This window comes from Octodon degus, unplaced genomic scaffold, assembly GCF_000260255.1.
Source record: "Octodon degus isolate 3935 unplaced genomic scaffold, OctDeg1.0 scaffold00310, whole genome shotgun sequence".
Classification (NCBI taxonomy): Eukaryota; Metazoa; Chordata; class Mammalia; order Rodentia; family Octodontidae; genus Octodon; species Octodon degus.
In genome coordinates this window covers 229811-237657 of record NW_004524886.1, presented here as the reverse complement: position 1 = coordinate 237657, position 7847 = coordinate 229811, and the positions used below count along the sequence as shown (strand labels likewise).

Sequence of the window (7847 nt, the reverse complement as noted above, 5' to 3'; positions counted from 1 at the left end):
GAAGGCGTCCCAAGCACCAGCCCCGAGCGCGGCAGCCTCTGCCCCTCGTCTCCAGCGAGCTCGCCCCGCTCCGCTCCGTCCAGGTGCTGCCCCCTGTGCCCGGCCGGGAGCCCAGCGCTGAGCTGAGGACACGGGGAGCCGCGCTGCAGGGCCCGCGGGGTGCGGAAGGTGTCGGAGGGCGAGCCTCTGGAGGTGGGGTGCGCGCAGAGCGCCCGCCCAGGTCACCGCACGGATTCACCTGCGAGGTGGAACTCTTCATAAGCGTCATTTAAATTTGGAAGAAGGATTAGGATGCAAAGGATTAACCCACCTGATGATGCAAACTCAGAAGAGAAATAAAGACATTCTCATTTAAGGATGATTTAAAAAAAATAAGGATGATTTTTATTCCAAAATCATTCTTACACATTAATAAGTGAATCAAAACCCACTTGAGTACCCCTCTGTCCCTTTCTGGAACAGAAATTTTCTTTCTTTCACAGGCCCGCAGCTGCTCCCTGGTTGAGGAAAAGGACCCAGAACGGGAGCCCGGGAGCCACCCTGGCCTCCTGGAGCAGCCTCTGGGGAGGGGCACAGCGCGGCCTGCGGTGGGCAGCTCCTCTCTGCCCTCGGATGCCCCGGGGAGTCACTGCTCAGGGCGGCCTGAGGACAGGGACAGCGGGGTCACTGCTGCTTAGCAGGGGACACCCAGATGGAGGCCAGAGCTTGTCCAGGGTCACGGGGCAGCAGGGGGCAGGGCCAGGACCGCAACTGGGTGTGAGAGCAGGAAGAATGAACTCCACAGGTTTATGTAGGAGTCTCCCTTGGGAAATGGGCTTTGACAAGATTGGAATGAGCCTCAACATGTTCCTCAAGATACTCTGTTATACTTCCATGTTTTGCTTAGCCATAGCATAATCTATTATGAAGTGCAATAAAGAATTACTGTGCAAAAGTGGAAGCTAGCAAAACAAGGGTATTTCCCCAGCTTCTAAATAAAAGCTGGAAATGTGTGCATTAGGCGGCTCTTCCAGTCTGTCCATCCGGGCCGTGGCTCTTCCCCCCCCCCGCCCCCTCCCCCCCACTGACACCCCCCCAGGCCCTGAGGGCACTCACTTGCCAGCAAGAGCCGCACCTCCTTCTCCTCTCTGAGCACCGGGTTCCTGATGGAGCAGGACACCTCCGCCCTTGAACTCTCCTCCACCGTCACAGAGCTTTCCACGTGGACCAGGCCGTCTTCTAGTACAGATTTCCTCTCATCCGAGTCAGGTGACAGACGCCATCCCTGTGGGTCCCTCCACTGGAGCTCAGGGTCCGGGTACCACCCCGAGGACGCGCAGGTCAGGGTAATGCTCCCTGTGTGTGCGGGCTGGACGTGAATGAGGGGGGCTGTACCTGAGGCTGGAGGGGACAGGGGAGGGAAAATGCTGCGTCTTTTTGAGTTAATAAGTATGTGCTATGAGCCAGGAAACCAGACCTTCCTAATGATCTTCTTTTTGAATCTCAACTCTGTGTTTGTGAAAACTGAGTTACAGAAATGTTGGCCATAAAATATTTCCTTGAAGCATGGTTTAAAACTAACTATATCAGTACTTAGGAAATACAAAATATCTGTTAGTTTTGTATCCTTCTTTCCCCTCCCTTCTCCCCTGAGTGGGACTCCTCCCTCCGCCTGTGGGCTCCTGAGGTGGAGGTGAAGTGCTCTTCTGTCCCGTGGAGTCCGAGAGCTGCAGATCACGCAGCACCCGAGGTTTTCTGTGGTAAATCCCAGTCGGTCTCATTTAGCCCTTCCTGATCTGCCGCAGAACTGAACACCAGAACCTGGGACTGAGCATGGTCCCGTTATGTGGGCGGGCCTATCAGACCCCAGCACGGTGTGTGGAGCGCAAGCACCAGGCTCGCTGCAACTGAAATCTGCTCTGTTTACTTGCTCCCAATTCAGTTAAATGTTCAGAACAGCGTACAACAGAGCACCGTATGCGGCTGCGCGTCTCAGTGCCGTCTGCCCGTGCTCACCCTGCCAGCTGGGCACCGCACAGGCCCGGGTAACCTGGTCCTCAGGCCTGGACCGAAGATGCCCATGGAAGCCAAGCGCCCTGAGCATCGTTCAACCACCGAAAGAGGAAGGCAGCGAGCCACCCCTTCAGCTCCTCTTCCCTCTCCAGGCTTGGCTTGGGGTCCTTCTCACACTGGGCAGGGCAGCTTCACTGAGGGACACTGGAACTTCAGAGTGAAGGGCGCAGAGATCCCAGTGTCCACCTGACCCCGCCCCAGCTCCTTGCTTCTTACTGCTCCCAGGAGCCTGGGTCACCAAGAGGCGCATGTGCAGCAGGGCTGTGCACAGCAGCACCCAGTCCGCACCTTCCCCCAGGGCTGTGTCTATCTGTCCAGGGTGGGAAAGGAAGATGAAGCCAGGAGCAGGAGGTGAAGCTGCACAACTGAACCCCAGGGAAGAGCAGCCCTGCTAGGGTGGCATGGGGTCTTCTCCAGGGTGAAACAGTGAGGAGAGGGGCAGGAGGTGGTGCTGGGTCCCTGCAAAGACTGAGTGTCCAGGGCAGCAGATTCCTGACCTGGGCCTCCGGGCGTTCCTCCAGGTGGATGGGGCGGACTAAAGCAATGAGGTCGGGCAGCCGAGCAGCTGAGAAAGCACGGCTCCTGAGAGGGGGCTCACGGGGCTCAGCCCCGAAAAGTCAGCCCAGGAAGTCAGGTGTGTATTGAGATGTATTCATTAGGAGCGTGGAAGATTACTGAATTGTTATAGGATGTAATTTTTCTAGTGATCATAAGAGAAAAGGGAAAATAAAAATAAAATATATCCCCCATCTTAAAAAAGAGATTGCATATCTTGGAGAATATAAAAGAAATATCACTGAATTTGGAGTCGCTGTTTTGTTTGGAAAACATGGCTTCTGCAGATTATATTTGTGATAGCTTGCTGTTTCAGTTTTGGATCTCAATGACACAGTCCAAACATTTTCTTCTGTATACATAGTACTAACTACTGGAGCACAAATGCACAGTGCAGTAAAACCTAGGAATGCAAAAACTATTTTTGCTAGTGTTAAACAAGACAATCAAATGTTGCTAATATATCCTAAGCTAATAAAGAAGCATTTCCTGGCCATAATAGTACATGGTACCAAAATGTGACAAGATCACAACTGAGCCAATGAACTCTCCTTTCTCTGTCTCTGTCTCTGTCTCTGTCTCTGTCTCTGTCTCTGTCTCTGTCTCTGTCTCTGTCTCTGTCTATCTCTCTGTCCCTCTTCTCTCTTTCCTCCTGTAATTATAAGTCATCATTTCCCAACAGAAAGAGGTTATGCAGGAGATCTCTTCCGCAGAGGGGGAGGAAAAACTGCAGGAGAAATTACTCACTTCACATGAAATTAGGGAGGTGAAAAATGTGAAAAACTGCAAAAATTTGTAGAAAACTACCAGAAGAACAACCTGCAGCAGCAATAGCAAGAAATCTGGGTAAGAACAGTTCAATGTCACACTTCCACAAAATGATCAGAAGCAGGTAAAGCAAACGACAGGGTACAGGTTTGTTGCTAAAGTTGCATAAGAAAGATTCCACTGAACTAATACTTAGTGTTGATTGCATTAGTGACAGAGAGCGCCATCCTATGGGATGGCCCTCCTCTCTTGTCTCCCTCACACCAGCCCTGTACATTTTCAAAGGTAAGAGCAGGATAATTTATTTTTATTCATATCTTGAAATTTGCTTTTATTTTGAATTATAGGACACCATTGGAATCATTTTTATGTAAGTATTTTGGGTTGCAGAACCAATTGCCTGGGTTTCCATGATTAAGCAGAACTTTGCGTGACACAAGCGCTCTGGATTTCCAGCAGGCTTAGGTCAAATGATGTCTGTGAACCCAGCTCTCTTGTCTCGCTGCTCATGGAGCATGAGAGAACCAGCTCAGCGCTGGGCACTCAGACTTCACTCCAGCTTTACAGGGAGGCGGCAGGCACTGACGTGTGCTGTCTCTGGTGAGTGTAAGTAGTGGAAACAGAAGGAAGACATTGGGATCCTCATTTATGCTTGGTGTGCCGAGGCTGAGCCCACAGCTCCCTGCTTTGCTCCTTTCTAGAACTCAGAGAGGTGAAGCCTCTGAAAAACTCCTCCTGGACCCGTGAGAGCAAAACAGGGACTGCAGCAGGTGGTCGGGGTGCTGCTGCTGGGTCAGAGCAAGGCCAGGCAGGCAGGACAGCCGGTGTCCAGTGGGAGCTTCAGGGTGGGCAGAGTGCGCTGCAGAGTACGCGGGATAAAGCACAGGCTGGGGAGGCTGGCTCCTCCAGTGTGGAGTCGGTCTGTGCCAGAGAGAAGCCTGGGGACAGGGCAGGTCAGACTGTACTGGAGGAGTGAAGGAGTGTGCCAGGAGACGCAGCGGGGGACCTGGGCTCAGGCTCAGAGCCACTCATGAGGTTTTGTTTTTTATGTAAGTAAAGGTTTATGGGACACAGTTGCACAAATTCTAGAGAATGATTGCAGAGCCTGTGGGAATAAACTGTCGGGGTCACACAGACATTCCCACAAGGGGCGAAGATCTCACCAGAAGGTGAGAGACTGATGATGGAGAAGCAAAGACAGCCTTATCCAGCACTGCACACACCTGACCAAGTGCAGCTGGCCAGCACCGCTGCTTTGTGTGCGGTGGACACCTACAGGACAGATTACCGGACGCCTGCTGGAAGATGAGGTTTCCTAACCCACACAGGGGCTGGCTTCTGCCCCTGTGCCCAGAGACTGTGTAGAGCCAATCATGGAGTTTTGATCTGGTAGAAAATGAATGGAGGCTGGGGAGGTAGTTCTGTGGTCTAAGTACCTGCCTGGTAAGTGCAAGGTCCTGAGTTTGATCCCTGCACTGCGTGATGTGCCAGCCCTGACACCAGGCACGTTGGCGCACACCTGAAACCACAGCACTCAGGAAGCTGAGACAGGAGGATCATTGTGTGTCTGAACTGCTTAGTGAAACTCTGTATCACATAGATAAAAAAATTAGAATAAAAAATTTATTGTAAATGTTTTCTTTATAAAACTTGCCAGCAACTCTTTTTCTGGAGACTCCTAACATGTGTGAGAATTATACCTCAAAGACTTGCTGCTGTTATTAGGTAACTGTGACAGAGGTCACTCAGTCTGGCCAGCAGCGCTCTGATGCAGAGTATTCTACTAGTACCCTATGGTTTTCAGAGGCAGTCACAGACAGGAAGTACAGGAGACGCATAGGTTGGTGAACCTAGATATCAGGCTTTTCCTGTATCTCCAAGGTCAGAATTTGGCTGCTAGAGAAGGTTTGGTTGGTGTCTGCTGAAGCCTTTGAGGGAAGACAAAGAGGACCTGGTCCCTGAGCTCAGCAGCTGGCTCTGAGGATCTGTGGCGTGATCTGATTTCAGTTTAGCTCAAGGCTGAACTATGAACCCTTCCTTATCCTTCCTTCCACTCAAGACAGACTTTTCCCTGCTGTCAATGTCTGGGGAGGAGCAGAGGTCACAGCACAGGATCTGCAGGGATCTGGTCCTCAGGGTGACAGAGGAAGAGTGGGCAGGAGCATGTGGGGTAGGAAAGAGCACAGCCAGCATGGAAGGAAGTGAGGAGCAGGAACACAGATCTTGAATGTTTGCTGTCCAGGTCCCTCCTGGCCCTGTGCACCTCCTGCTTGGCCTAGCAGGTGGGAAGGAAATTGCCAGGCTGAGGTGCGCTCTGAGACTCTTGGAGTAGGAACAGACAAATTCCAAGAGGAAACCTGCCCTTCAGCAACTATATTGGCAAGGAAAAATGATAAGAGTATTTTTATATTAAAGAATACATCACTCTATAAAGACTGATAAGATGAATTTGAACTCGCATCCCTGCCACTCCATTATGGTGTTTGCACAGGCTCAGCATTTTGCACACATACAGTTGAGTCCTGGTTGGATAAAAATAACAATTCAGCATTTTCAGCGCTCACCTGCGACACGCAGCTCAAACTGTGCGTGGCCGAGCTCTGTGGAGTTTACAAAGACGCAGCTGTAGTCTCCTTCATCTCCAGGGATGACGGGAAGGATCCTCAGGGCCACCTCGCCTCGGGTGATGCTCTCCCTCAGGAGCTCTGTCCTTCCCTGGTACTCGAGACTCTGCTGCTCCGTGCGGTCCTGAGAGTCCCTGTACTCGTGCACCAGCACCGATCGGCCGTCCCGGTACCAGCTGATCGCCATGTTCCGAGCATCCGCGGGTGGGCTGAGGTGACAGGGCAGCACCGCCGCTTCTCCCACCCGGGCGGTGACTGGAGACCGCGGTCCCTGCACTTGGAGCTGCCCTGGAGGAGATCAAGGGGAGGACAGAGTCAGTGCTGGGAGCGTGGAAGGCGTGGTGGAGGGGCCTCCTGATGAGACGGGAGAGACCCCAGGTCAGTGCACATGATGACCTTGGATAGGGGATGAGCAGAGGTCAGTGGGAGGAGCAGGTCCACACTGAGTCTGAGACCACAGGCACTAGGCCTAATGCGCAATAGTCACTGAATCATGAGCTAAATTAAGTGTTTTCCAGTTTTCTTAGGGTTGTAAGGCAAATTCATATAAAGCAGTGTATTTAATCCTTATTATCCTGGGTGCTTTAGGAATTTTTACTTTATAAATGAAGAATTTCAGTCAGTGAGTGCTCTAACACCTTACCACATAAGACATAATAATGAGACAAATATGAATATTTCAAAATAGTCTCAAAATTTTACCGTTTTAAAACTGATATTACTTACATAATGAGTCACAAAATAATTTAAGGCAACTAAATGTGAAAACATTAAAACTAATATTTTTTGTAAGCAAAGAGCTGAAAGAATCTCTACTTGCATTTTAGAAAGTTAGTATCTGTTTCTCTATCAGGATGCTCAGATCTTTGGGTTATTACATGGCCCGCTCCACACCTGTGGATTCCACACCATGGCTCAGTCGCCACCAACTTGGGCCTGGTCCTTACCTCCCAACCATAGGATAACAAAAATTTAAATCAAATAGCTGGCCTGCTCAGAAACAAGGCAGAAGTCTGGGAGAAGAGCCTCAGCATGAGCCACTACAGGAAGCATCACATTAGGAGGCCGAGAAAGGCCCCCTGAGCAGGAAGGAGCAGGAAGGCCCAGCGCAGCTGAGTGGAGCCGGAGCCACGTGGGGGAGACTCAGAGAACATCACCCAGAAACACAGGGAGAGGGGACAGGAGGGAGAGCAGAGAGTTCCTGCAGCTCAGCATCTCCAGGACAGGCCTCTGGGGTCTAGGGTGGGAGACAGAGGGGAGAACAGGAGACTCTGATCCCCAAAGACCTTCCGTGGTAATGAGTTGTGAGGATCTGCCTTACGAATGCTCAGGACATAGCTGCACAGTGCAGGTACAGGCAGGAAGATGCTGTGGGCAAGGGCTAGGAGTCTGAACTTCAAAGCCTAGGCAGCCCCTTGGGGACATCAAAATGACAACATCCCAGAGTGCAGGAGGAACGTTCATCACTGGAAACCATCAGCAGTTGGAGAGCAGGTTGTTGTGAGTTCTCCTGAAGGCAGGGGCTGGAGATCATAGCCCTGGGACCTGCAGGGAGACACAGACTCAGCCTGACTTACTCATGGCTGGATGCTCCCAGGGCACCATTTTCCCACTGCTAAAGTGAGATCCACAGCTGTAGTCAGAGCTGTGTTATTTCTCCACTAGCCCTGGTAGACTCCATTGAAATGGATTAGACTCATTGCTTCATTCCAGTTGATTGCACAGAAATTCTGACTCATGACAATGGAATGGCTCCAAACTTGTCTGCAGAATCCACCATCACACCCAGAGAGAGGGACACAAAGCATTCCTTACCCAAAACCTCAGGCTGGATCAGACTCTGCAAAA

At 51.2% G+C, this 7847-nt stretch overlaps 1 pseudogene; it reads right to left on the bottom strand.

Moving 5' to 3' along the window:
* Positions 1-6186, bottom strand: part of LOC101590071 — a 22903-nt pseudogene extending 16717 nt beyond the window's left edge.
* Between the last annotated feature and the right edge of the window lie 1661 nt (positions 6187-7847).